Genomic DNA, 25,616 nt, shown 5'->3' with positions numbered 1-25,616 from the left:
GGGGTTGGCTCCTGGGCAACAGGGGTTATCCATTGTTGTCGTGGCTGATGATGCCTATCCGGATGCCACAGACCGACGCCGAGATCCGCTATGACACCCATGCAGCGACCAGGGGTGTGATTGAGCAGTGCTTCGGCTCCTGAAGATGCGGTTCAGGTACCTAGACCGCTCTGGAGATGCCCTCCAGTATAATGGTCACCCGCATCTTGGCGACCTGCTGCACCCTCCACAACATCACGCAGCAGAAGGGCAACATGCTGGATGAGGAGGTTGAAGGCCAGGCCTCCTGTGACGAGGACGATGTGGGGGAGGGCGAACATGGGCAGGACATGGGGCCCAGGCAGGCACGGGAGGCCGCATGACGTGTGCGTCAGGGTCGATGCGCATGGGACGCTCTAATTGCCTCCAGGTTTACCAACTGGCCGTGTGGGGGGGGGGGTCTAAGGTGCTGCGGTGTTCTGGCACCTCCCCTGCGGGAGTCACCGGCATTGGCCCATCACATCCTCCTCCCTTGGGGTGACAGAGGCCCCTGGGCTACTCCATGGGATAGGGTTGCGTGTGGAGCTATCCCCTGAGGCTCCCCCGCTACCTGCTGCTGCCAAACCTGGAGGCCCGCACTGGTCTTGACCAGGGCCTGCATGCTCGCGGCCATGGAGCACAGGGATGGACCATCGCTGTCTGCAACTGCACAATCACCTTCTGGATCTGTGACACAACAGCCAGTGACTGCCCCATCTACCTTGGGACAGGGCCACCTCCTTCTGTGTCTGCGCCACATTGGTCAGCGCCTGGGCAATCCCACCGACTTCTCAGCCATGACCCGCTGTGACTGGGCCACACTCAGAAGCATTGCTGCAATGTCCAAATAACTCTGGCACATGGCTGCTTGTGAGAAGTCAGCCATATCCTGGGCCTCAGCCAGCACCTGCACAGAATGCCACAGGACTTGGACATGCTGATCTGTGGCCTAAACCCTCACCCCCAATGCAGCCACTGCAGACGCCATCCATGCGGTGTTGGTCTGGGTGGCACGTATGGTCAGCACCACCTCCAACTGCACCTGCAGGTGCTGGATGCCTGCCGTCATCCCCTCATATAGTCCCTGGCTCTGCAACTGCATCTCCACAATTGATGGGACTGTCCATTGCTGGCATCAGCCCACCCTTCGACCATCCCCCTGGGTGTTCCTACCTCCACCAGCTGTACTGGAGCCGCTGTGTGGTGCGCACCAGAAGGTGTCCGAGGAGCCTCTTCACTAAATTGCCCAATCGAGGTGAGTGTCTCTGCGATGGCGATGGGTGTTTGGAGACAGCTGTGACAGGGAAGCTGTTTTATGCCTGGACCCAAGCTCCGGGATGTCCGGGGTCTTGGGTCGAGGGCTCCCGTTCGTGATCTGTCCTCGCCGCTGGTCGGCACATGGGGTGGGGGGTGGGGGGGCTCAGGCTGTGGGACTGGCTGGGAGCGGGGGACATCAGATGGACCTGTCCCATCACCAGTAGGTCCTGCAATACACAAGACAAGATGCATGATTAGATCACGGGCCCAATGGGAGTGAGGGTGGTAGGGTTGAGGATGGTGTGGGGGTGAGGGTAGATTGGGGGTGAGGATGGTGTGGAGGGGGTGTGGGCCAGGGGTTGGTGCCAGCGACACAATATTGCCTTCTCACCCTGGCCGCCCTGAGGAGGTCCTGCAGTTTCTTCCTGCACTGCAGGCCGGTACAGATGGTGTTGTCGGTGGTGCTGACTGCGTCTGCCACCTGCACCCAGGCACGGCAAACGGCGGTAGCTGGCAGCCTCTTTTCCATGCCAGGTACAGGGTGGCCTGCCTCTCCTCCACCACGTCCAGGAAGAGCTCTGCGTCTTTGAACTTTGGTGCTGCGCATCTTGCTGCCATATTATTGGCTGGGACGGTGTGTGTAGGGAATTATGTGTGTATATGCGGATGCAGCTTGTCCGCCTCCTGAGTGTCAATCATGAAATCAGCGAATCCCGCACCGTTTTACATTGGAATCAATTGTGTTCCACATGGTGCTGGTGCTAGCCCCTGAAAAGCTGAATCAGTCTAGGTGCGCCGCCAGTTTTGCTGTCGTGGAACTCCACAAATCCTGCCCTGGCCTCAACACTTAGTCTCAGGAAAGGAGAATCCAGCTGCATAAATTGCTCCCTCTATATAGCAGGGTGAGAACTGAGAGGGTTGAAGGGGGAATGAGGAGAAAACTACAAAGCTGGGTCTACATGCATTTAAGGATTTGAATAATACTGTACAACAGTTATATTAGAAATCATTTCGAACCACTCTTTCATTAATTTCAAGTAAAAATAAAGACAATTCACAGCCAATCGATAGCAGTGGGACTGAAGAAAATTCTGAAAATAATTCAAGTAACTCATTCTTGCCCAGGTTCTGCAATGAAATGGGTTGTGAACACTGCAGGGTTGACTTCTGGCACTGAGACATGAGGAGAAGTACAGGAGCAGCTGGTTGACACTCATTTCAGTAGCAGGTCAGTGCAATTATGTAGTTCAGCATAATGTGCTGTCATTTTGAAATCAATGAGTCCACATCAAATGTAGCAAAATGACTCTTGGCACTGATACAGGTTAGCCACCCACACAGGTAACAAGCTTTTTAAAAATCCTATGCCATTTTCAAATTGGCCAAGCAGCAACTCGTCATCACTCCTCCTTTAGCTAAGGGAGCACATGGTACTTGGACATGTACATAAGACACAGGAGTGATTAAGACAACAGAAGATACCACAAACAACAAATTAAATGGCAAAATGTTGAACACATATCACAGATGCAAAATCTGCATAAAGTCTACTTTTATCTTACAAATTGTTAGTTTATTGTTCAAAAGTTAGTTGTTTAAATTAAAACAAGTAAAATGATGTATCAAAAGTAAATGGAGACAGTTCTTAGCTAAAACTCAATGGATACAACAACTAATAGGTCTGTGATAAGTGACTTTAAGTATGTTCAACAGAAAACAATGAAATTAAAAATGAAAACCGCTTATTGTCACAAGTAGGCTTCAAATGAAGTTACTGTGAAAAGCCCCTAGTCGCCACATTCCGGCACCTGTTCAGGGAGACTGGTACGGGAATTGAACCGTGCTGCTGGCCTATCTTGGTCTGCTTTCAAAGCCAGCGATTTAGCCCAGTGTACTAAACCAGCCCCTAGTGTATTAAACCAGCCCCTCAGTTATTAATCGCAGAGTTCATTGCCAGAACTAGGCATGTAATTGTCAGATGCACATCCTGAATGCTTGGTAATTGTTGGGCATCATGGTCCTCGAGCTACATTCAAGGCTTACTGCCGCAGTTGCTTCTTATCCAAGTCCACGGTGAGGTTTCTGCTTATCTCAGTATCGTGAAGCAGGCAGCATTCTACGATAATTCTGGTACTGTAAACCCCAAAACTAGAATAAACAGTCGAATCATTGTTTCAAGAGCCAAAATATCTGCTCAGTAATCTGTTATTGTGGGATTTGCTGGCTTCTCGAGAACTTGCTGGAGGCAATGGCCTTTTGTTCAGAAACATTTATTTACAAGCTAACTATTTACAAAGATTAAATAAGACATCAGTGAGTGATATCACTGTCATGGCTCCTCTGCACATGCTCAGTATCTTTCATCAGAGTTAACTTTTTATTCTACATCTCCTCCCGAATCTCTCTCCCCTTATACATACATTTTTCAACAGCTACTCCCAAAGTCTCTTCTCTTAAAGGAAAAGTCACTTTGGTGTTTTCACCTGTCTTCCTGAACAAGTGCAGAATTCTTTCTGAGGTAGGCAGGAATTCCATTGCTCTGAGGTCAGGTTTTGGGGGTTGTCACTCCTGGTTTCCCTCATTTGTGATTCTGTAGGTGAGACATTTTCTTGAGGTGCAGGTTATTCTACTCAGGCACTTGTGGTTTTTTTGACCATTGAAATTAGGTCAGATCTATTTTTTGGAAGATGCCTGACTGTGTCTTGACGAGATACAATCTTGGTTGCTGTAGCTTCTAAATTACCATAGCAGTATGGTTCTGATCTGTGATCCATACCCTCTCTCCCCTTCCACAAAACAGAATATATCGGGCCCAGTGCTTCTGGTTAGATGTATGAGTTTGACCCGCTCAGCAAACTTATTCCTTCTTCAAACTCAATCATGGTCATCCACCATGACATCTGGTAGCAAGATGTGGGGCAGGAAAGGAAATTGGGTCGTTAGCATGTGGCCCATCAGAAGCTCGCATGCGACAAATCTATTAAGTAATGGTGTGGAGCGATAACTAAGCATAGTGAGCTCAAAGTTGTCATTCTTCCTTAGCAGGTCTTTTACAAAAATCCTCCTTGCTCTGCTTCTCCTTTAGACTGATGGTATTTTGGGAAGCTTGTGGCATGCACAAATCCATAAGATGCTGCAGAGGATTGGAAATGTTTTTAACTAATTGTGGTCCAATATCAGAGATGACAATGTCTGGGATGCCATGTGTAAAGATAAGGGCCAGGAGTCTTCAAAACGGCAGCTAAGTGTTGACACCGGCATAAACACCGGTGTGTTTCACGCCGGCATCAACGAGCCTCTTGGCCCAGCGATTCCGTGGCCCACAGGGGGCCAGCATGGTGCCGGAATGCTCCATGAAGCTCTGGCTGCCGATACATGGCCCTGCAATTCCGGCCGTGGGTCCGCACATTCGCGCGGCAGCCGCTTCTGCGCTGGCCCCGCACGACATGGCGGACCCACACAGCGGGCTGGTGCGGAATAAAGTAGGCCCCCCCCCCAGACCGCATGCGCCCGCCGATCGGTGGCCCCCAATCGTGGGCCGGACCATCGTGGAGGCCCCCCCCCCCTCCGAGTCTGATCCCCCAGTCCCCACCAGGATGGCCACCGCAGCCACAACGCTTAGCTCCCGCTGGATGGAACCATACGTGAACCATGCTGGCGGGAACTTGGCCGGTCGACCATGGAGAATCGCCGCGGGGGCCTCTTTCAATGGCCCCCGACTGCCGCCGCGTCGACCGCGCGCACGTGACTGGTGCCGATTCTCCGGTTGCCGGAGGTTCGCGTCCAGGCATCGGACCCGATCGTGGGTCTGACGCCCCGTTCTCCCCCCCCCCCATGCTGAGCGTGATTTCTGCATGGAGGCTCCGAGTATACCAGCCAATTTTCTTCAAGGAGATAATAATGGCTTCATAGATGAGACCATGTGACTTTTGCACCTCTATCCAGCAAGTATAATAGTCTACCCGATAAGAAATATTTTCCCTTTGTTGTCAAAAAAATCCATGCTGGAAGTAACTCTTTCTATTCCTGCCTGTGAATGGCACAGGTGACACAGTTGAAGATGATCCCTTCAATGGATTATGAAATCCATGGCCACTATACTGACTGCTGTACCCTGGCTTGGCACTTGGGTTATACCAACATGTCCTTGGTGGATCTTCTGGAAGATTTCCAGGCAGAGAGCTTGTGGTTCCACTACTCTTGCATGGTACAACAGGAGGTTGTCTATGATAAGAGGAGGTTTTCCACAATGCTGAAGCACTGATGCTGTTCAAAATATTTCCTCAAGATGAGGTTGCTTGGAATGTACTGTTGCCATCCATCCAGGCAGTACATGTGAATGTGGATTCACTTTTCATCTCGCCTTTAGGTCGCACAAAATCTTCGCAACGTCTTGTCAGTTGCTGGTAAACAAAGCTGTGAAGGCTTTAACTGCTGCTATGAAGATTTTACCTCCTTGCATTGGGTAAGTGGCGGGTATCCTGACAAGGTATCAGCTGTCGTCTGATATTTAACCTGTACATACTCTGTGGTAGCATCATATCGCACAAGTCTATGTCGCAATCGCTGAATCCTGGATGGTATCTTTGCGATTTCTTTTGTAATCAATATGGTTACTAATGGCTTATGATCAGTCTTCCCCTGTAGACCCAGTAAAAATCAGAGAATGTCTCACATGCCCAAGTCGTTATGAGGGTTTCCTTTTCAATAACCACATCGCACTGTTCAGTCTCGGTTAGTGATCTGGCTGCATGGTAAACAGCTCTTCTTTTATCATCACTATGGATCTGGAATAGCGCTGCTATCAGTCCTTTACAGATATATCAGCTGCCACAATCACAAGAAGTTCAATGTTGTAGTAGGTTAGGACATCCTAGGGGGGTTAGCATTTTGTTAATTTGTTTGAATGACTGCTGCTGTGCTCAGGCCAACACCATTCTTGGTGCTGTTGTAAAAGATGTCCGGAGAGCTAATTTATCTCAGGTAAATGAGGAAAATTTTACTTAATTGGTTGACCATACTCATAAACCTTTGTAGCTTGGTTCAATTTCAAGGTGGAAAAAATTCCTTTACTGCCTTCGTTTTATGCAGGTCTACTGTAATTCCAGTTGCGAATAAAATGTGCCCGAGGAACCTTTTTGTGGGCCTAGAAAACAGTAATATTTTCCTGACCTGCTCATCATGTTCTTGGTTTGTCGACCGATGGATCAAGATGTCATCCATGTGGCTTACAACACCTTTCAAGCAGTATATTGGACAATGACCTCTGAAATATTTAGTAACTGACGGAATGCCAACCGTCAACTCTTGAGAAAACTGGACCCGGTGGGAAGATGCCTTTTGGCCGTCAGAATACAATTTCCAGTCCATCAAAGTTGATTTTGCAGGAATTTTGTCTGAATGCTTGTGCAGCTGGCTTCAAGAAGGACTGGATCTGGAGGACGCAGGACAGACATTGTTGATGGACTTTCTCTAGTGTTCTTATGCGTTGTTGATCAACAGTCCAGGTCTCGCTGCAATACAGCAGTGTGATGATGACAACTATTCTGTACACCAGGGGCGCCATTTAATGGAAATGAAACAGAGTACCGTTTCCGGCGGGTTTAACGGGGTGTTTCCGATGCTAGCAGCGGCGATAACGACTCCACTATTAAACGGGGCTCTGTGTCATTTCTGGGCCTCGGTGAAGGATCCTCACCGAGGCCGCACTTAGGTTCTTCAGCGATTGAAAAATAGTGCCCCAATGTCTCGAAACTACAGTCAAACCTCCGTCAACCCCCCCCCCCCCCCCCCCCCCCCCGCCTCAACGCACCAATTTGGGGGTTATCGAACCACACACCCCACCTCATAAGGGCAGAGCATCCTGGGACCAATCCCCTGCCCAGGCAAGATGCTACCTGGGCACATTGGCACTGCCAACCTGGCAATGCCAGTGTGGCACTCAGGTGGCACTGCTATGGTGCCCTGGTGGCATCAGGGATGCCAGGGTACCACCCTTCCCAGAGCCCAACGACCTAGGGGCTCCCGATCACCTGGGAGACCCCTCTTCCCAAAGTGCCGGAACACCTGGTCCTGTTTTTTAGAAACCAGTGCTAAATGGCGTCGGCTTGAGGTCTCCAAGAAGAGGCCATTTGATTCAGGACTGGGTAGACCCAGCGTAGACCTATTCAACTGACACCAGCTACTCACTTGAATAAGCAAATCTGGATCCCGATCTCAAGGGCCCAAGTCAGACGCGATGAGACCAATAGCTCGCGCCTTAGGACTTTTGTTGACTTGGGAAGGTCTTTGTTGCAAATCTGATGCAGAGTGGACTCTAGTCACTTGCAAACTGTAGATCAGGTGTCTCCATTGATCTTTGATGAGGTAAATAGCCACGGTCAGGTAGATTGTAAATCATACGGGGGTTGTCACACAACCATGCCCAAATGCTGACAGTGTTTGTTCAAGATCTCCCACTCAAGACACTTGCAGTCATACCTTCTTGAAGTAATTGCAGGATTGTGATCATGTTTCTTGGGCATCTAGGTCTTTGGAGCATAATCCAAAGAGCCTTGTGATTTACCGAGTCAAATGCTATGATGAGGTCAATGAATACACTGAAGAGTTCCTGGTGTTGTTAGTGACATTTTTATTGGATTTGTCTGAAAACAAAGACCATGTGAGGAGGTTGTTCGGGAAGGTCTAAAGCCACACTGTATTTCCGCAAAGATTTACTCAGTCTCAGAAACTAGGCAATTCAGGTGAATGTGTTCAGTACTTTTCCTGCAGCTGGCAAGAGGGAAAAATCTCGATAGTTTCAACAGCATGATTTATCTCCTTTCATGACGATTGTTAGAATTGTCACAGTCCTGAACTTGGGAGAGGGAAGGGATGCAGTTCTTACTCCTCTAAAAGGTGTAGGAGAGATACATGTGGCTGGACTCTCCATTCCTGAGACTAAGTGTTGACACCAGGGCAGGATTCATGGACTTCCACGATAGCAAAGCTGGTGCCCCACCTGGACCAATTTAACGATGGTTGAGGGGCTAGCATCAGTGCCACATGCAACACAATTGATTCCATGGGAAATGGTGCAAGATTCGCCGGGTCCGTGATTGACCCTCGGGAGGATGACAAACTGCAGCCGCATATACACATTTCACTCCCTACACACACCATCCCGGCCAACAAGATGGCTCTGGTTGCGCTTGAGCACGCCCATCCCATGGATGGGTGAGCTGGGCCAGAGGGCACCTAGGGGGGTGCCTGTGGGGGGGACCCATACGACCTGTGACCCTAAGTTCACAGTGGGCAGTCAGCAGCAGGTGCAGTTGCATGGCTGTCTTTCAGGCTGCTGCAATGGTGTTCCATGCACCCCGACCCCACAGCCCACCTCCGCCACCCCCCCCCACCCATCCCGCTACACCCCCCGGTCCTAGCAGAAGCCCCCCCGGCCAGTGGGACAACTGTCAGCAAACTGTGGCAATGTTGGACATTTTCCTACCCCCTCTCTCTCCCTCAGCAGTCACAGCACCTGTTTCACAAATTTTAAAAGCACAAGTGAGCCTCGCCATCGGAAATTCGCCCCAGTGGAGGCGGAGAAAAGCAGAGGTTCCGGGGAATACTATCTCAGGCACTCAAATGATATGCCAACGGCATTTACTGTACATGCGTTCTGGAACGCACTGATGCCGCTGTCAAGGCATTGGAGAATTGCGATTTGGCATGAAACCGGCGCCTGCCACGATTTTGTCATCCAAAACGATTCTCCGTCCAATCGTGTTTCACGATTCTGGCGTTAGCCAACGGAATATGCTGCCCACGGAGTCTAAAGGTGAGCGTAAAACAGCAAGCTTTGAAGATCTCAGATTGAAAACCATTGGGGTCACAAATGTTGTTGTTTTTCATCCATTTGATTGCTTGTTGCAGTTTTCCCGTCACTAGTGGTTTTCCTATGGATTCTACTGCAGGCTCAGCTTCCTGTATGTAGAATTGAAGATATTGGGGATAACTTGCAAATTTGGTGCAGAGTGGGCTCCAGTAGTTTGCAAACTGTAGATCAGGTATGTCCATGGTAATCAGTTTAACTTTGGCAAGGAGGTGACTGAAGTAAAAGAGAGTTTTCCATCTAGATGGTATTTATTACTGGCTCATCGCGCGACAATCACCAGGCAGGAATGTTCCCTTCCAGTCGGGGAACACTTCAGCAGTCAAGGGCATTCAGCCTCTGATCTCCGGGTAAGCGTTCCCCAAGGCGGTCTTCAGGACACGCGACAACGCAGAATCGCCGAGCAGAAACGTATAGCCAAGTTCTGCGCACATGAGTGTGGCCTCAACCGGGACCTGGGATTCATGTCGCATTACATTCACCCCCACCATCTGGCCTGCGAAATCCAACCAACTGTCCTGGCTTGACACAATTCACACCTCTTTAACCTGGGGTTACCCCATCTCTGGATCTGTAAAGATTTAATCACCTGCTAATAGTCGCATTCCAAGCATTGTTTGGCATCTTTGAATTTGTCTATATATATGTTTCTGGAACATACCTCTTCATTCACCTGAGGAAGGAGCAGCGCTCCGAAAGCTAGTGACATCGAAACAAAACTGTTGGACTTTAACCTGGTGTTGTAAGACTTCGTACTGTATTTATTACTGACAGAGGGCGGTTGATCTGGGTACTGGGAAAAAATCTGGAGAGTATCTGTTGCAAATATGGATTTAAAATTGAGGTGCTGTTATAAAAATTATTTCCAGCTTTGACGGATGGCATTGTCATCTCAAGAAAAGAAATGTGAGCGAACAGGATTTTATCCATTTGATCTTTATCTATTGATGGCCCTAGTGGCTTCAAAATACTTTTGCCATGATAGATCTCTTAGATTTTCTCTTCCTATCACATGCCCATTATCTTCTGGATTTGTCTTTGGTGTCAGCCTCGAGCTATTGGAATTCTGACTTCTTGACTTGTTACTTTGGGTTGTTCTGCTAAACAAACAAAAACTGCTTGATTTGGTTCCAAAATGTGATGAGCGGGATTCTCCGTCCCACCAGCCCCGTTCCCGCAACCAGCCAATGGTGTTTCCCATTGTGGCCCCCCCACTCTATCAGGAACCCCGCAGGTATGGGTGCGCTTCCGACGAAGCAAAGGATTCCGCTTACTGAGAATCCCGCAGCACATACTTCAGAATCGTTATCTCAAACCAATCCTGGTTATGATGATACTCAGACCTAATGGTCTGGGCACAGATGTCTCGTATGGCTGACTTGATTTAATCCCACTGCTTCGGAACTACAGTCATGAACTACAGTTGGATTTCCTCTCTTCATTCAGGCTGCTTTTGTGTTGGGACATTGACCTTCTTTGACTTGTAAGGTCTTATGATGTCTTAGTGCGAGGTGCATGTTCATCACCGATTAAACAAATCTATCTGTCCAACATGGATCAGTGTCCCCATAGACTGAGTAATACTGATATCACTTAGATCTTTGACCAGAACAATGGCATAATCCAGGATGTGCCAAAGCTTTGATCGAGGGTGTAGCATCCTCTAATATTGGCAATCACCAAGTAGATCAATGAACAAAAGGTTTGTTAAGGTAAACACCTATTTACCGAGAGGGAGATGAAAGCTACTGTTCTCCACCACTCCAGACTCCAAACTGCCAGGAAATCCCGCTCAGCCGCAGGAATCACTCACTCCAGCCTGAATAGCTGAACGAGTCATGCATCTATTGCTTGTGTGCAGATTCTTGATTAGAGACTCCCAGATTAACAACTCTGTCCCTGTCACCAATTCTCCATTGTCACAGGCGAATGCAACCTGGCAGAAGCCTATGCATGACTTTGTTTAATATGGGGGCCTTGAGGTGCTGTCATTGTGTGGACAATCTTGACAGGTTGAGGTCAGATTTCAATGACGTGTTGAATCACAATGACTGGGACCACCTTGGCATTGCAACCTGATGCAACATTTGCAGTCAGTGAGATGCACAGCATTTCTTCGCAGGTTGTTCCATTGACGACGTTTTTAATTAATTGGTTTAGCACGCTGGGCTAAATCGCTGCCTTGTAATGCAGAATAAGGCAGCAGCACAGGTTCAATTCCCATACCAGCCTCCCCAAAACAGGTGCCGGAATGTGGTGACTAGGGCCTTTTCACATAGGGGCTGGTTTAGCACAGGGCTAAATCGCTGGGTTTAAAAGCAGAACAAGGCAGACCAGCAGCATGATTCAATTCCCGTACCAGCCTCCCCGAACAGGCGCCGGAATGTGGCGACTAGGGGCTTTTCACAGTAACTTCATTTGAAGCCTGCTTGTGACAATAAGCGATTTTCATTTCATTTATTTTCATTTCAAATAGTAGCCTGGAGTTGTCGTACAGACTTCAATTTTTTTCCATCACACAGCTGACCAGGAAGTTCTCCTGCTTACCATCTACCTTGGTGTATGTTGGAAGGATTTGTAAGTTGATACTCTGAAGAGTCCTACGGACGCAAAACGTTAACTCTATTTCTCTCTCCACAGATGCTGCCAGACCGGCTAATTTTTCAAGCATTTTCTGTTTTTATTTAAGTTTTCCAGCAGCGACAGTATTTTGCTTTTATTTTGATACTCAACCATGTTTGGCCATGTTACAAATGCACATTCCTTGTCCATTAAGGGGCGGGCCCTTTGGGGACACCTCTTCGAGGTGGTCCCCTGATGTGTGTCAGGAGGGTGCACCCCGATGCTTGTACAGTTAGGAGGGTCTGATAGTTGTGGTAGGAGTGCTTGCTTGTGGGGGGGGGAGTCACCCCGTTGTCTACGTGGTGGAGGGGGGGGTCTCGCCTGATGCTTGTGGGCGGGAGGGGTTTTTCTGTGTCCGTAGGAGGTGGGGGAGCTTATTTTTATTGCAGATTGGGGTGCCCTTTATAGATGGCACTCGATCTATATGGAACCAGACTGCCAGCTCTATTAGGTCCCACCTCGCTAGAGTCACAGCGAAAACCACGGCCATAGCTATTTTTCTACAGAGTGCACTAAAATCAGAAAGAAAACATGGCTGGAGAGCAGCATGCCAGATTTCCCGCTCCAGCCACCACTCTGTGCACTGAGGGGAAAATTCCACCCAATGAGTGGATCTTTTGTGATACTGGCTATGGTAAATCACAGATCAAGCTTGTTTTGCTTGTTATATCATGAAATGTAGATTCATTATTCCAGCGAGGGAAACTAATTTGTTGGAGCACAACAACCCAGAAATAAATGTCCCAATTTTCACCCTTGAGCAAAATGTTCCTAATCAATTTCTTGATTCACTGGCACTTTATGATGGAGTTGATTAAATGTAAGGTACTAGGATCTCCCTCTCTTCAACTGTGCAAGCATTTTCAGTTGGCTACCGTAAGAACATTAACAACAACATTTAATCCAAATTTAATTTTGAAACTATGCTGGTTGAGCTAAGCAACTGTCAACTGTACAACCAACCCTTACAGAAATGATCTGAAAACCTTTCAATAGTATGTCAGCTAGAAAAGAAAGAATACTGCCATTTTTTAAATGATTTAATGATTAAAACTGAAGGGCAAATGATGAGTAAAACTAAAACCATGACTGGTTCTGTGGAAAGAATGTATCACTTGCCGTCATCCTTTGCATGCTCACATTCAAGACTTTGCTCTTGCGGGTCCCCCTTTGCATGCATGGCTTTGGGCGGAAGCAGGAGAATATTGTGAGTTGGGTGAGGTGAAATGTAGAATCGGGAGGGGACACACTCGACCAGAACCCCGATCTCATGATATTGGTTCTGGATTCTACAAGCAACGGGAAACCTCAAGGCAACATTGCCACTATGGCATGGTGATTCGGCAATTGAGCTCATTGACAAGATAATTTAGATTCACTGACAAGCAGTTGTTTGTGATTGAATGCAGAGTTTGGAATTCGATCAGCAACTCAAGGGAATTGTGGGCTGTCAAATCTCTGACTGCTTAAAGTTGGCGTGACTGGGGAAGTCAGCCACAGTATAGGTGCTTTCCTTTGTTTTTGGCATTTGAAGAGAGGGAAGAGGAGGCCATTGTCAGACTATGGTGCTATGCTTCTAAAAGGGGGCAGTTGGAATCAATGGAGCAGTGGCACAATGATCTGCTGTTGAGCTCACAGGAACAGTGAAAGCAGATTGTGGTAGCGGACTCTCCTCAAGGGATGCAGAGGGCCATTGCCACAGGAATAAATGGGATTGGCAAGGCCAACATGATTTCAAGGGCAATGCATGGGAAAGAGAGAAACCAACGGCCATACACGATCTTCCTGGTACCCCAGGTGGGGAAGAGTGGTGCAGAGGGACAGGCGGATGGAGATCACATGCTGGTGGCACCACTGCAGCAACAGCAGGAACAGCAGAGGGCTCTGGTTGGGCAAACCTCAGGATGTGGGGTAGGGGGCCTGCAGTTGGTGGCCCTGGCAAGAAGAATTAATCTGTTGCTGAGAGCATACTGGACTCACCTAAACTCCCAGAAGATGTCAGAGTGACAGTATCAGTGAAGACTGGCTGTCAAGGGAGACCAGTTGTCATGGGTTGGGAGTTGCCAGAGCTGACTAAAATAACTGTCACAAGTTGGGGAATGCCATAATATATCGGCGTTCCATTACTGTCGCTGGGTCAAAGTCCTGGAACTCGCTCCTGAACAGCACAGTGGGTGTACCAACACCATTGGGACTGCAGCAGTTAAAAAAGGCAGCTCACCACCACCTTCTCATGGGCAATTAAGGATGAGCAACAAATGCTAGCCTTGCCAGCAAAGCCCACATCCGCCCAAAAAAAAATATTTAAAAGTAAATAATAATCTAATATAGAAATCAGTATAATCCACCATTAGGCCAAAAGCCTTAAATTAAATTGAGTAGTCTTTGTAAGGAAACTGTTTTCAGCTTCAGAGTGAGAGAGAGCGAGAGAGAGAGAAAAAGTCAGCAAGCAGTTGTGAAATGTGTAGCTTCCGCAGTTAAGGTGGTCTGAAAGTTACAGCAATTCAAGTAGATTGAGAAACGAGTTGAAATCTTAAAGCTGCATAGAGGTTTGTATGTAGCAGACTAAATTGAAATATCTGAGGTTGTCGCAAGTCAAGAGACCAGGTTCAAGGAACAAAGAATTAAAGACTCCAGAAATCCTGGATTCACTGAAAGACAGACATTGAACTTGTCTATCATGCCATGCTTTGAGTGTGGAAAGTTAAGTATTAATCTTCATTGTTCAATAAACCTTGTTAATATGCATTCTAAATTAGTGATGGTTCTTTTTGCCAAAAAGGTTATTCTGTGACAAAAATGTTCTTACTCTTGGGTTTAGAATAGCGTCCAAATCAGTATACCAGTGTTGTGATCAAATGACTTTACTTTTTACCCTTGAGGGGTTCCAGAAGTGTTGATATTCAGATGAGGTGTTAAATCAAAGTCCTATTCATCAATTCATGTGGAGTAAAAATAAAATCTCATGGCTCTGTGTGGCAAATAGCAGGGAAATATCTTTATGTCTGGCTGATATTCCTCTTTCAGCCAACACTATCAAAGCAGATCAGCTTATCATTTATTTCAGGGTATTTGTACTCAAATTGGTTGTTTCCTGATACAGCATTGGTGACTACACTTAATTGACTGTGAAACACTGACATCCTGAAGACAAGAAAGGCATTGTATAAATGCAATCCATTTATTTTTGTATCCAGCTGTGATTCACTCCATGGTCCTCCCTCTCAGCACACATCTTTCCCTTCTCTCTGTTTGCATATTTTCTCTTATTTTTGGTGTATTTATCTCACTCATGTTTTGTGTTGCGTCTTGACAATTATTTTTCGTGTATGCATTTCTGTCTTGCTGCTATTACTGCATCTTTCTTTCTCGTCTCTTTAGTCTCTCGCTGTTCAACCCTTTACCATTCTCTGCTCTATGTAAAACTCGAGAAAATAATTTGGCAATAAAACAAATAACTACTTTTGTAGAAAACAGGCTGAATTATTTTTTATTTAAAATTCAACTCATACGACAGAGAGTAACACTGATCCAGCACATGTGTTTAAAACAGAAAGCACAGGTACTTGCACGAACCAACCTATAGCTATAATTTCATTTCAGTTGCTTTTGAGATAGTATTGGGAACAATACTGAACTGAAAGGTCTGAGACCTCAAACAAAAATATAGTCTAACATCTTGTTAAAAGACTTTCATTTAGGTTACAGCAGACAGAAATGCAAAGTTCTTTGGGAACTGTTTTGCTTGGTCCTTGATGGTTCCTAACAACTTCCAGGATTTCCTGTTTGAAATGGGTGGCCTGGTGGCTGGCAATGCTGCCTCACAGTTCCAGGGTCCCAGGTTCAATTCCGGCCTTGCGTGATTGCATGGAGTTTGCACTTTCTCCCCATGCCTGCGTGAGTTTCCTCCGGTTGCTCCGGTTTCCTTACACAGTCCAAAGAAGTGCAGGATTGGCCACGCTAAATTGCCCCTTAGTGTCCAAAAGGTTAGGTCGGGTTACGGGGATAGGGTGAAAGCCTGGGTTGTAGGGGGCTCTTTCCAAGGGTCAGTGCAGACTCGATGGACCGAACGGACTTCATCTGCACTGTAAATTCTAAACTCTATGTCCACAAATGCACACACACATATTGGCGGTTGTATTATAACACCACTAAAATGACAGTCGTTTGAACCACAGTGACGTTGGTTTCAAGAGACACTTGTTAGTTCCAGGCTTTCAGCACCGTGACAAGTAGCATAGAGACTCTTTAAATGGTCAAAATGCTTGCATGATCAATTACAGTGTGGCAAATTTCATACTGATAGGCACATCTTCGTTCTCAATTTTTACATTTTTCCAACTACACAGGACAGCAGCAAAATGACTGCAGTTATTCTTTATCCACGCACCTTCACCCAGGTAGCTTGATAAAGACAAATGACCCTGATGCAACAAAATCGTACAAGTCCAGCTTTGTGCTGTTGCTGATGCACCAGGCCTTTATCTCCAGTTATACGTTTTCATAAAAACATTTACAGCCAAAGATAATGGATGAAAACATAAGTGCAACAAAATTTTGATGTACTTATATAATTACCCAATTCCAGCAATGAGATCACTGCAATGACTCCTATCTGCTCTCTTGCCTAATTATTTCCAACTTACCTGCTCACCCATCCACATAACCTCAGCGCTTCCCGGGTCCACATGCACACCTGTCCAACATTTTCTCAATTCTCCTGATCACTCACTCTCCAAGTCTGAAAAGAAAAGTCAAAGACAAAAGTGAGATATTCAAAAAAACTCAAGAAGAAGAAAAAGACAAAATGGAAGAATAGTAAGAGAAATGGTAAGTGGAAAGAAAAAATTAACAAAAGAGAATAAAATTGAGTGGAAATATCAAGGCTAAGGGAAGAGAAAGGTTGTAGCAAAAGAAGTGGAGAGGATAGAGGGAAAAATGGACATTGATAGAGAAAAAAGAGAAGGAAGGAAGAAAAAGAGAAAAATTAACTGAAGAACAGAGAGCGAAAAATCATAAAGCCAAGAAATTAAATCAGGGATCGGTGCTGGGTCCACTGTTATTTGTGGTATATATAAATGATTTGGATGATAATGTAGGAGGCATGGTTAGTAAGTTTGCAGATGACACCAAGATTGGTGGCACAGTGAATAGTGAAGAAGGTTATATAAGGTTGCAACAGGATCTTGATCAATTGGGCCAGTGGGCTGATGAATGGCAGATGGAATTTAATTTGGATAAATGTCAGCTCATGCATTTTGGTAGATCAAATCAGGGCAGGACTATTCAGTTAATGGTAGGGAGTTGGGGAGAGTTACAGAACAAAGAGATATAGGAATACAGGTTCATAGCTCTTTGAGGGTGGAGTCGCAGGTGGACAGGGTGGTGAAGAAGGCATTCAGCATGCTAGGTTTTATTGGTCAGAATATTGAATGCAGGTGTTGGGACATCGTGTTGAAGTTGTACAAAACATTGGTAAGACCATACATGAAATACTGTGTTCAGTTCTGGTCATTCTATTGTAGGAAGGATATTGTTAAATTAGAAAGAGTGCAGAAGAGATTTACGAGTATGCTACCAGGACTTGATGGTCTGAATTATAAGGATAGGCTGGGACTTTTTTCCCTGGAGCATAGGAGGCTTAGAGGTGATCTTATAGAGGTCTATAAAATAATGACGAGCATCGATAAGGTAGATAGTCAACACCTTTTCCCAAAGGTAGAGGAGTCTAGAACTAGAGGGCATAGGTTTAAGGTGAAAGAGAGATACAAAAGAGACCAGAGGGCAAATTTCTTCACACGGAGGGTGGCAAGCATCTGGAACGGTCTGCCAGAGGCAGTGGTTGAGGCGGGTTCAATTTTGCCCTTGAAAAAGCAGTTAGAAAGTTACATGGGCAGGGTGGGCATTGTAGCCATCTGTGATGGCCACTTCCCGATTACAAAATGGACACTTTGCAAAGATTGCATGGAAAATGGACAATACTGAGAAAACAAGCAGGTTCAGGGTTTGTGTGTGTATTGGAGCCGCAGCTCCCAGACAAGACCAAAACTGTAGGCCCATTAGCATACTAATAGTCCATCTCCGGGAACAAAAGAGTAACATTTGAGTAACCGATACTAAGGCAGACACCCCGGCGCCAGAGGAAACCGGAACAAAGCAGGCCAACGGCCACCAAGGACACGCCCAGCCATCAGGGCACCCACCCCTTTATTGGATGAGATCAATATGAATGATCAAGAAACGGCCCAATTGATTGGGGCCAAGTTCAAGGCCTGGCCAAAAGAGCGCGAAGCCCCTTTGGGTATAAGAAGGAGCTCCCAAGACAGAATCGTTCTCTTGGATCCGGCTCTCACCAAGAAGAGACCTGTCCACCAGCTGCACCAGAAGCAAGTAAGTCCAAGGTCAACGCACGCTACCAGACAGACAACTTTAGCTGTTCCCCTGTACCAGTTCGACCCCAGCAGCCTCAGAAGTGAACGGCCATTGTTCCTCTGACTGAGTGGGCACCCAAACCTAAGTATAGGCTTTAGCAGTAGTGATAGTTTAGTCTGTAGAGTTTCGTGCATGAGTATATTTAACTGTGTGTGTAAATAAATAAGCATTTGACTTTGAACTAACTAACTGGTGTATCGAGTCTTTGATCAGTATTCGGGTTTGAACCTTGTGGCGGTATCAAAAGATACCTGGTGACTCTAGAGCAAACGTAATTAGAATTAAGGAAGGTGACCATATTGACCGCCATATTCAGAGCCAAACAAATGTAGCAACAGTAACGAGGGATATGGGCCAAATGCAGGTAAATAGGACTAGCTTAGTGATAGAAACTGGGCAGCATAGACCAGCTGGGCTGATGGGCCTGTTTCCATGCTGTAAACATCAATGACGCTATGACACAGAGGCAACAGAAATGAAGGAGAGAAGCAAGTATTGGAAGAAACATACAGAATAGGAGCAGGAGTAGGTCATTTGGCCTTCGAGCCTAGTCTGCCATTCAATTTAATCATCACAGATCATCTATCTCAATGCCATACTCTGGCTCTCCACCATGCGTCATGACACCTTTAGAGGACAGAAATCTATTTCCTTCTCAAATATATACAGCTGTTAGGAATGTAGGAAGTTAATGAGATTAACAGTGAACTTGAGATAAAAATAAAATAACAGGCAAGTAACAAGACTAGAATGCATCAAGAGGTATAATAAGATGTGTTTTGCTCAGTAACAAGATTAGCAGGAGTCTAAAGACATTGAGGTACAAATGGCCATTTCAGAAACATTGGCTACCAGAGATCAGTGGGGCTATGCTAAAGGCAGGGGATTTGAGAGAGGCAGACAGCAGGATCCATATAGGGGAATATCAAAGAGACTGAACAATATAACTGCTAGCATCCTTATTGGGAAAGGAGGCAAATTCTCCATCCAATAGTCTGATAGGCCAGTTTCATCTGTGATCAGAGCCATGGAGGCCTCTTCTATCTAACATTTAGAGCCACAGCAAATTTCAGACATTCTCCTACAAAATACAAAATGTTGTGTCTTCGCTGAACCAGGAAGAAACAGTTTTGAAGGCTTGGTCGTCGAAGTGATGTTGTGTGGTAACTCTTAACTGGATTTTGCCTACAGAGTTACTAACATTGGATGTTGCTTGGGAAAAGGAGTGTCAGTGAGTACATGGAATGTGGGTATATTTTGGGAACAAGATGTAACTTCAGATAAAAGGGTGTGCTTAGTTATTAATATACTTATGTGTCATAGTGTATATTAGTTTTTTGTCATGTGTTTTTTTTTCACTTTAATGAATATTCTTTATTGATTGTTTACGCAGCGACTGAACTGGTTCCTCATTGGGTTGTACATAGTTCCTCACATTATTCCAAACAAAAATGCACCACTAAGAGTCAGTGTTTCAGCTTATCCTTTGGGGTTTTGAGATACTCTCACAGTAAACATCACCAGGATTCTTGACAATATTGGGGGCCCTTGGCTGGATTTCTATAAAACATGATTCATTTTGGGTGGAGGGGATTTGGGACTTTTTAAACATAACGAGTGTCAGGAAGATATGGAACCGAGTGAAAACGTGCTATTAAAAATAAGGAGACTATGAAGATGGCTCTTGTTCAATCCCAGGTTTATTTGGAAGTGGACAATATAAGTTTAGGAAATTTGAACGGTGTAGCTAAAACTAATTAGGATTAGGATTATCTACAGGGGCTTAGAAAGCTGAATTATTGAAAGCATAACAACCCTTTTAAAAATTACAAGTGGTGTCAGGCAGACAGCATACTTCCAGAATTGGGGAAATTGAATGACCTAAAATTCAATTACAAAGAAAAATAGAAATAAAGAAATTAGAAATGCAAGAAAGAGAGAGTAAGAGAGCTCTGGAAATGCAGAAGTTGGCAATGGCAGAAAGAGAAAATAACAGAATGAGAGAGCATCAAATTAAAATGCAGTGAATTTCAGCTGGAAAAACAGAGCCGAATGAGGAAAAATGTAGTTCGAGACATGAATCTAATGGGAAAATGTTTAGATTTGTGGCACTTCCAAAATTTGATGACTGAGATGCCAAGGCATTTTTTAATGCCTTTGAGAAAATAGCTAAACGGATGAAATCGTCACAAAATATGTGGACATTGCTCTTACAAAGTTAAACATGTAGGTAGGGCTATGCGCCTTTGTCAGAGGAAAGATTCAGGGAATATGAGATGATGAAGAGAGTTACACGAAGTGCTTATGAGTTAATAATGGAGGCTTACAGACAAAGGTTTCAAAATATAAGAAAATCGTCTGGAACAGACTTATATTGAATTTGAAAGTATTAAACAAAGCAGTTTTGATAAGTAAGTGAGGGATTAAAACAGAAGAAGCCTATGAGGCTTCAAAATATCAAAACAAAAAAAAAGACAGTGCTCAGGAGATGAAATAAATTAGAAAAGTTAGATGCTTTCATTGTAATAAATTGGGCGGGCCACACCAAGTCAGTATGCTGGCGTTTACACAGAAAGCCAGTTGGAGTTATAAACCTTAAAAACGGGGAATTGATATCAGAGGCTGGATAACAGGAGAAGCAGGTAGGATTTATACACAGAGGAAAAGAGAAAATAATAGAAATTAAAGGTGTGCACAAATGATAAAGAGGCAGAGTGACCAGCAGGTGGCTGGTATGTTTAAGGATTCTGTGTTCATATGTCAAGTATTCCCATGTGAACAGACTAGAATGGGAAAGGATACTAACATCTTAAGTGATTCAGGTGCAAGTCAATCTCTAATATTGTGGGATAAAGATATTTGATGCCCAGATTGGGTATTGAAGGAAGAGGTTCTGATCAGCAGCATTCATGGTGAAACAAGAAAAATTCCTTTGGGAAAAATAAACTTGAGTAACTTGAAGATGGAAGAAGTGGTTGTAGGAATAGCAGACACATTGTCCATTGCAGGGATTTACTTAATTCTAGGGAATGATACAGCAGGATCACAGGTAATATTGATGCCGACTGTGAAAGAACAGCCAATAAAAAATCCAGGTACAGAGAAAATGTAAACAGAATCGGGGTTTTTTCCTGCTTGTGTAGTGGTGAGATCACAGGCTCATAAGACAAGAAGACAAGAGAGGGAGGGATTGCGAGTACAGGATGAGGAATGTGAGATCAGATGATGTAATATGATCTTGAACGAGCTGAATGAAAAGGAAACAGACGAAGGGAAAGAAATGAGTGTGTTTAATTCAAAGAGGCTGACAGATTTACAACAAGGTGACTCCAAATTAAAACAAATCAATCAGACCGCTAACTCAGCATTGGAAGCTCAGTATATTCCTGAAGAACGTTATCGTGTTCAAGACCAGTACTAATGAGAAAATGGTGCCCACCACATGTTACTGCAGAAGACAAATGGGCAGAAATACACCGAATTGTATGAGCTCCTGAGTACAGGAAAGAGATTCTAAGGATAGCTCATGAAATTCCATCGGGGGGGGGGGGCGGGGGCCTCCGCGCTATCCCTGTAACCCCACCTAACCTGCACAACCCTGGACACTAAGGGACAATTTTATCCCGGCCAATCTATCTAAACTACACATCTTTAGACTGTGGGAGGAAAGCGGAGCACCCGGAGGAAACCCAAGCAGACATAGGGAGAATGTGCAAACCCACACTGATAGTCAGCCAAGGCTGGAATTAAACCCAAGTCCCTGGGATGTGAGGCAGCAGTGTAACCACTGTGCCACTGTGCCATCCCGAATGCAGATTTAGGTAATTTCAGTCAAACATGTCAAGTGATAGGGAAAAAATCAGCTGTAATAAAACCAGCACCCCTGATCCTTATTCCAGCTTGTGAAGAAACGTTTACAAGAGCTCTAATCTATCATGTAGGACCGTTGCTGAGAACGGAAGGGGGAATCGATACTTGTTAACTAATATGGACATATCCACTAGGTTTCCTGAAGCCATATCATTAAGAACTATTACAGCCAGTTGAATGGTAGAGAATTAACAACGTTTTTTACGAGATATGGTTTACCGAAGGAGATACAATCCAATCAAGGGTCAAATGTCGTGTTCAGATTAGCGGTCAGAACTAATCTGGAGGTAACACAGGACAAATGACTGGCATATCATCCAGAGTCACAGGGAGCATGAGAGACATGGCATCAAACTTTGAAAACCATGATGAGATCATACAGCCAAAATTACCCTCATGATTGGCACAAAGCGATTCCATTTTTATTATTCGTCATGAAGGATGCACAGAATGGTTCTCGCACAATTGGTCCTTTGTAAATGGTCTCTGGACATGAAGTTGGAGGACCACTGAAATTAATCTAAGAAAAATCATTAGTCCAAAGTCAGCGATTACACTGTTAGATTACGTCTTGAATTTCAGAGAAAGCCAGAATGGGTTAATGAGATGGCAAGGAAAAATTCAAAGGCAGCATTGCAGGGAATGAAAACAATGGCTGATCGGAAAGCACAGTCACATAATTTTGCAGCAGGAAAAAATTGCTTGTGTTATTATCTGTGTCAGGTGAACCACTAACAGCCAGATTTAGTGGGCTGCATCCCATCAAAACAAAATTGAGGTAAATTATCTGGTATGCACACCAGATAAATGTAAATCGCAGAGTATGTCATGTTACCATGCTTAAGAAGTGTTGGGATAGAGGAGTTGAAGACAAGCACAGCGTCTTAATAATAAATGAAACAGGGATAGAAAGAAGGTTTAAATGCAGACAGTGACTTCCCCAAAACTCGTTTGGGTATTGAGGAAGTCCTGAGAAATCTAAACAATTGGTTAAGTTATCTTCAGCCAGAGTGAATTGAAACAATTACTGCAGTCCTGTCGGGTCGGAGAATCGCCGGGGGGGCGGCGCGAATCCCGCCCCGCCGCTCCGACGCCGGCTGCCGTATTCTCCGTCGCCGGTTTCCGGGCGGGGGCGGGGTTTACATTGCGCCGGTCGGGAGCCGTTGGCAGCGCCCCCCCCCCCCGGCAATTCTCCAGGCCCCGATGGGCCGAGCGGCCGTCGTTTCCTCGCCAGTGCCACCGGCGTGAAATGGACATGGTCCATCACGGCGGGACCTGGCTTGACAGCCATCTAGCAGGGTCATCGGGGGGTGGGGGGGGATCCAGCCCCGGTGGGGGCCCCCATGTTGGCATGGCGCGTGATCATGGCCCACCGATCTGCGTGTGGGCTGGTGCCGTGGGGGCACTCTTTCCCTCCGCGCTGGCCTCTGTAGGGCTCCGCCATGGCCGGTGCGGAGAAGAACCCCCCTGCGCATGGGCAGGAAACACGCCGGCGGTTCTGCGCATGTGTGGGACCACGGTGGCCCTTCGACTACAGTTGGCGTGGCGCCAACCCATCCGGCGCCGGCCTAGCCCCTGGAAGTGCTGAGGATGCCACAACTACTGCTAGGCCCGGCGCCAGAGTGGTTCGCGCCGTTCTAGGCGCCGGCGTCGGGCCATCGCTCTATGTGCGGGAGAATCCTGCCCTTTGTGTGGATGACAGGAGAATGAATACCATCACCAAGAGGGATTCATTTCCTATTCCACATTTGGAAGACTGCACTGAAAGAGTTTGACAGTCCAAATTCATCATGAAGATGAACTTTGCTAAAGGGTTATAAGTAAGTACCTTTAACTGAGAGGGTAGAGGAGATCACCGCATTTGCGATGTTGAATGGACTTTATCAATTCAAAGTTATGCCGTTTGGGATGAAGAACGCACCTGCAACTTTTCAGAGACTCATGAAGGACTGACTCGCTGTGCAATTTACCTTAATAATTTGGTGGTGCTCAGTCAAAGTTGGGGAAAACATCAGCCAACCTTGTCATGAACCTTGCAAAAAGTGAATTTGCTGAAATTTCATATCTAGGACATTACATGGAACATGGCCAAATGGCTTCTTGAGGTGAAAAACTATAGGCCATTTGGGATTTCCCAGAACCCATCACAAGAAAAGAGATTTTAAAGTTTTTGAAATGAGCGGATGCTATCGTAAGTTTGTGCTGAACTTTGGCAGTGTGGTAGCATCACTTACAGAGCTCTGAAAGAAGGACAGCAAAAAGGGCGGCACGGTAGCACAGTGGTTAACACTGTTGCTTCACAGCATCAGGGTCCCAGGTTCGATTCCCGGCTTGGGTCACTGTCTGTGTGGAGTCTGCATGTTCTCCGTCTCTGTGTAGTTGTCCTCCGGGTGCTCTGGTTTCTTCTCACAAGTCCCGAAAGACACGCTGTTAGGTAATTTGGACATTCTGAGTTCTCCCTCCGTGTACCTGAACAGGCACCGGAATGTGGCAACTAGGGGCTTTTCAAAGTAACTTCATTGCAGTGTTAATGTAAGCCTACTTGTGACAATAAAGATTTTTTTTTAAAATGGCAGACAACATTTAAAAACTGTGTGACCAATAAACAGGGCAAGATGCACCAAACTACGACGAGCAACTTAAAAGGGCTGCGGATGCCAGTGACATTAGTATGGGAGCCATGTTCAAAAAGAAGATGAACATAGCACTGAAAACCCTGTGGACTATTTCTTAAGGAAATTAAATCATCACCAACAGAAGTAACCCACCATTGGAAAATAAACTTTAAGCGTGATACTGGCATTACAGCATTGAGATTTACATTGCCAGTATTCCCGCAGAAACAATCATACATACGGTCCATAATTCCCTAAATTTACAGAAACAGTGGAGATCGGAATACCAGGTTACTCTGATGGAGCCAGTTGTTACAACCATTTAATTAAAAAATCATACATGTGGCCGAGAGAGTGATCGTCACTGCAGACTCTTTATCACAAGTATAAAATTGACTCCTGAGAATATTGGGTGTAAATTCTCTGGGGTGTAATCTTATTGTTAATGCATGCTCTGAAACCTTTGCAATTGTTTATTATATTACAGAGGTGTAATATATATGCTACTCATTTGTCGTGTCAAGTTGTACTTAACTTGATGATAAAGTCAAAGTCTTCCAGTTGATGACAAATTATTTATTGAGTAACAAAATAATATACTTGTGAGTTACTTTACTTTAATACTTTGACCAGCAGTAGAATTAACTAAAATTAGATTAAATCAACAAACACCGAATATAATACACTACACTCTGAGCTGGTCACTTCTATCTTCTAGCTGCAATACACACAAAGAACCTAAAGAAAGAGCGTGAAACTGCTTATATAGTCCCTGTTAGTGTTGCCATTTAGTGATCATCTGACTGTACTGACTGCGCATTCTAATCATGTATTTACATATACAGAGATCACTACATCCCCCTTTTTTTGTGTAACTTTTTCGATATAAACGATAAAGAAAATTGCACATAAGAAATTAAGTTCTGTCATGC

At 45.5% G+C, this 25,616-nt stretch overlaps 1 protein-coding gene across 29 annotated transcripts in view; it reads right to left on the bottom strand.

Moving 5' to 3' along the window:
• The window catches only part of nrxn1a (neurexin 1a), a 2,579,010-nt gene that overhangs the window by 2,472,388 nt on the left and 81,006 nt on the right, over positions 1-25,616 (bottom strand). For 27 of the 29 annotated variants that reach the window (XM_072507900.1, XM_072507883.1, XM_072507882.1 and 24 more), the window contains exon 2: positions 16,414-16,508. The exons of the other annotated variants lie outside the window; for them this stretch is intronic. The gene's annotated coding sequence lies outside the window, so the exon portion shown is untranslated. The remainder of the gene's footprint in view (positions 1-16,413; positions 16,509-25,616) is intronic. 29 annotated transcript variants of the gene reach the window in all.

This window comes from Scyliorhinus torazame, chromosome 1 (genome assembly GCF_047496885.1).
Source record: "Scyliorhinus torazame isolate Kashiwa2021f chromosome 1, sScyTor2.1, whole genome shotgun sequence".
NCBI classification, from domain to species: domain Eukaryota; kingdom Metazoa; phylum Chordata; class Chondrichthyes; order Carcharhiniformes; family Scyliorhinidae; genus Scyliorhinus; species Scyliorhinus torazame.
This window is presented reverse-complemented; position numbering and strand designations above follow the sequence as displayed.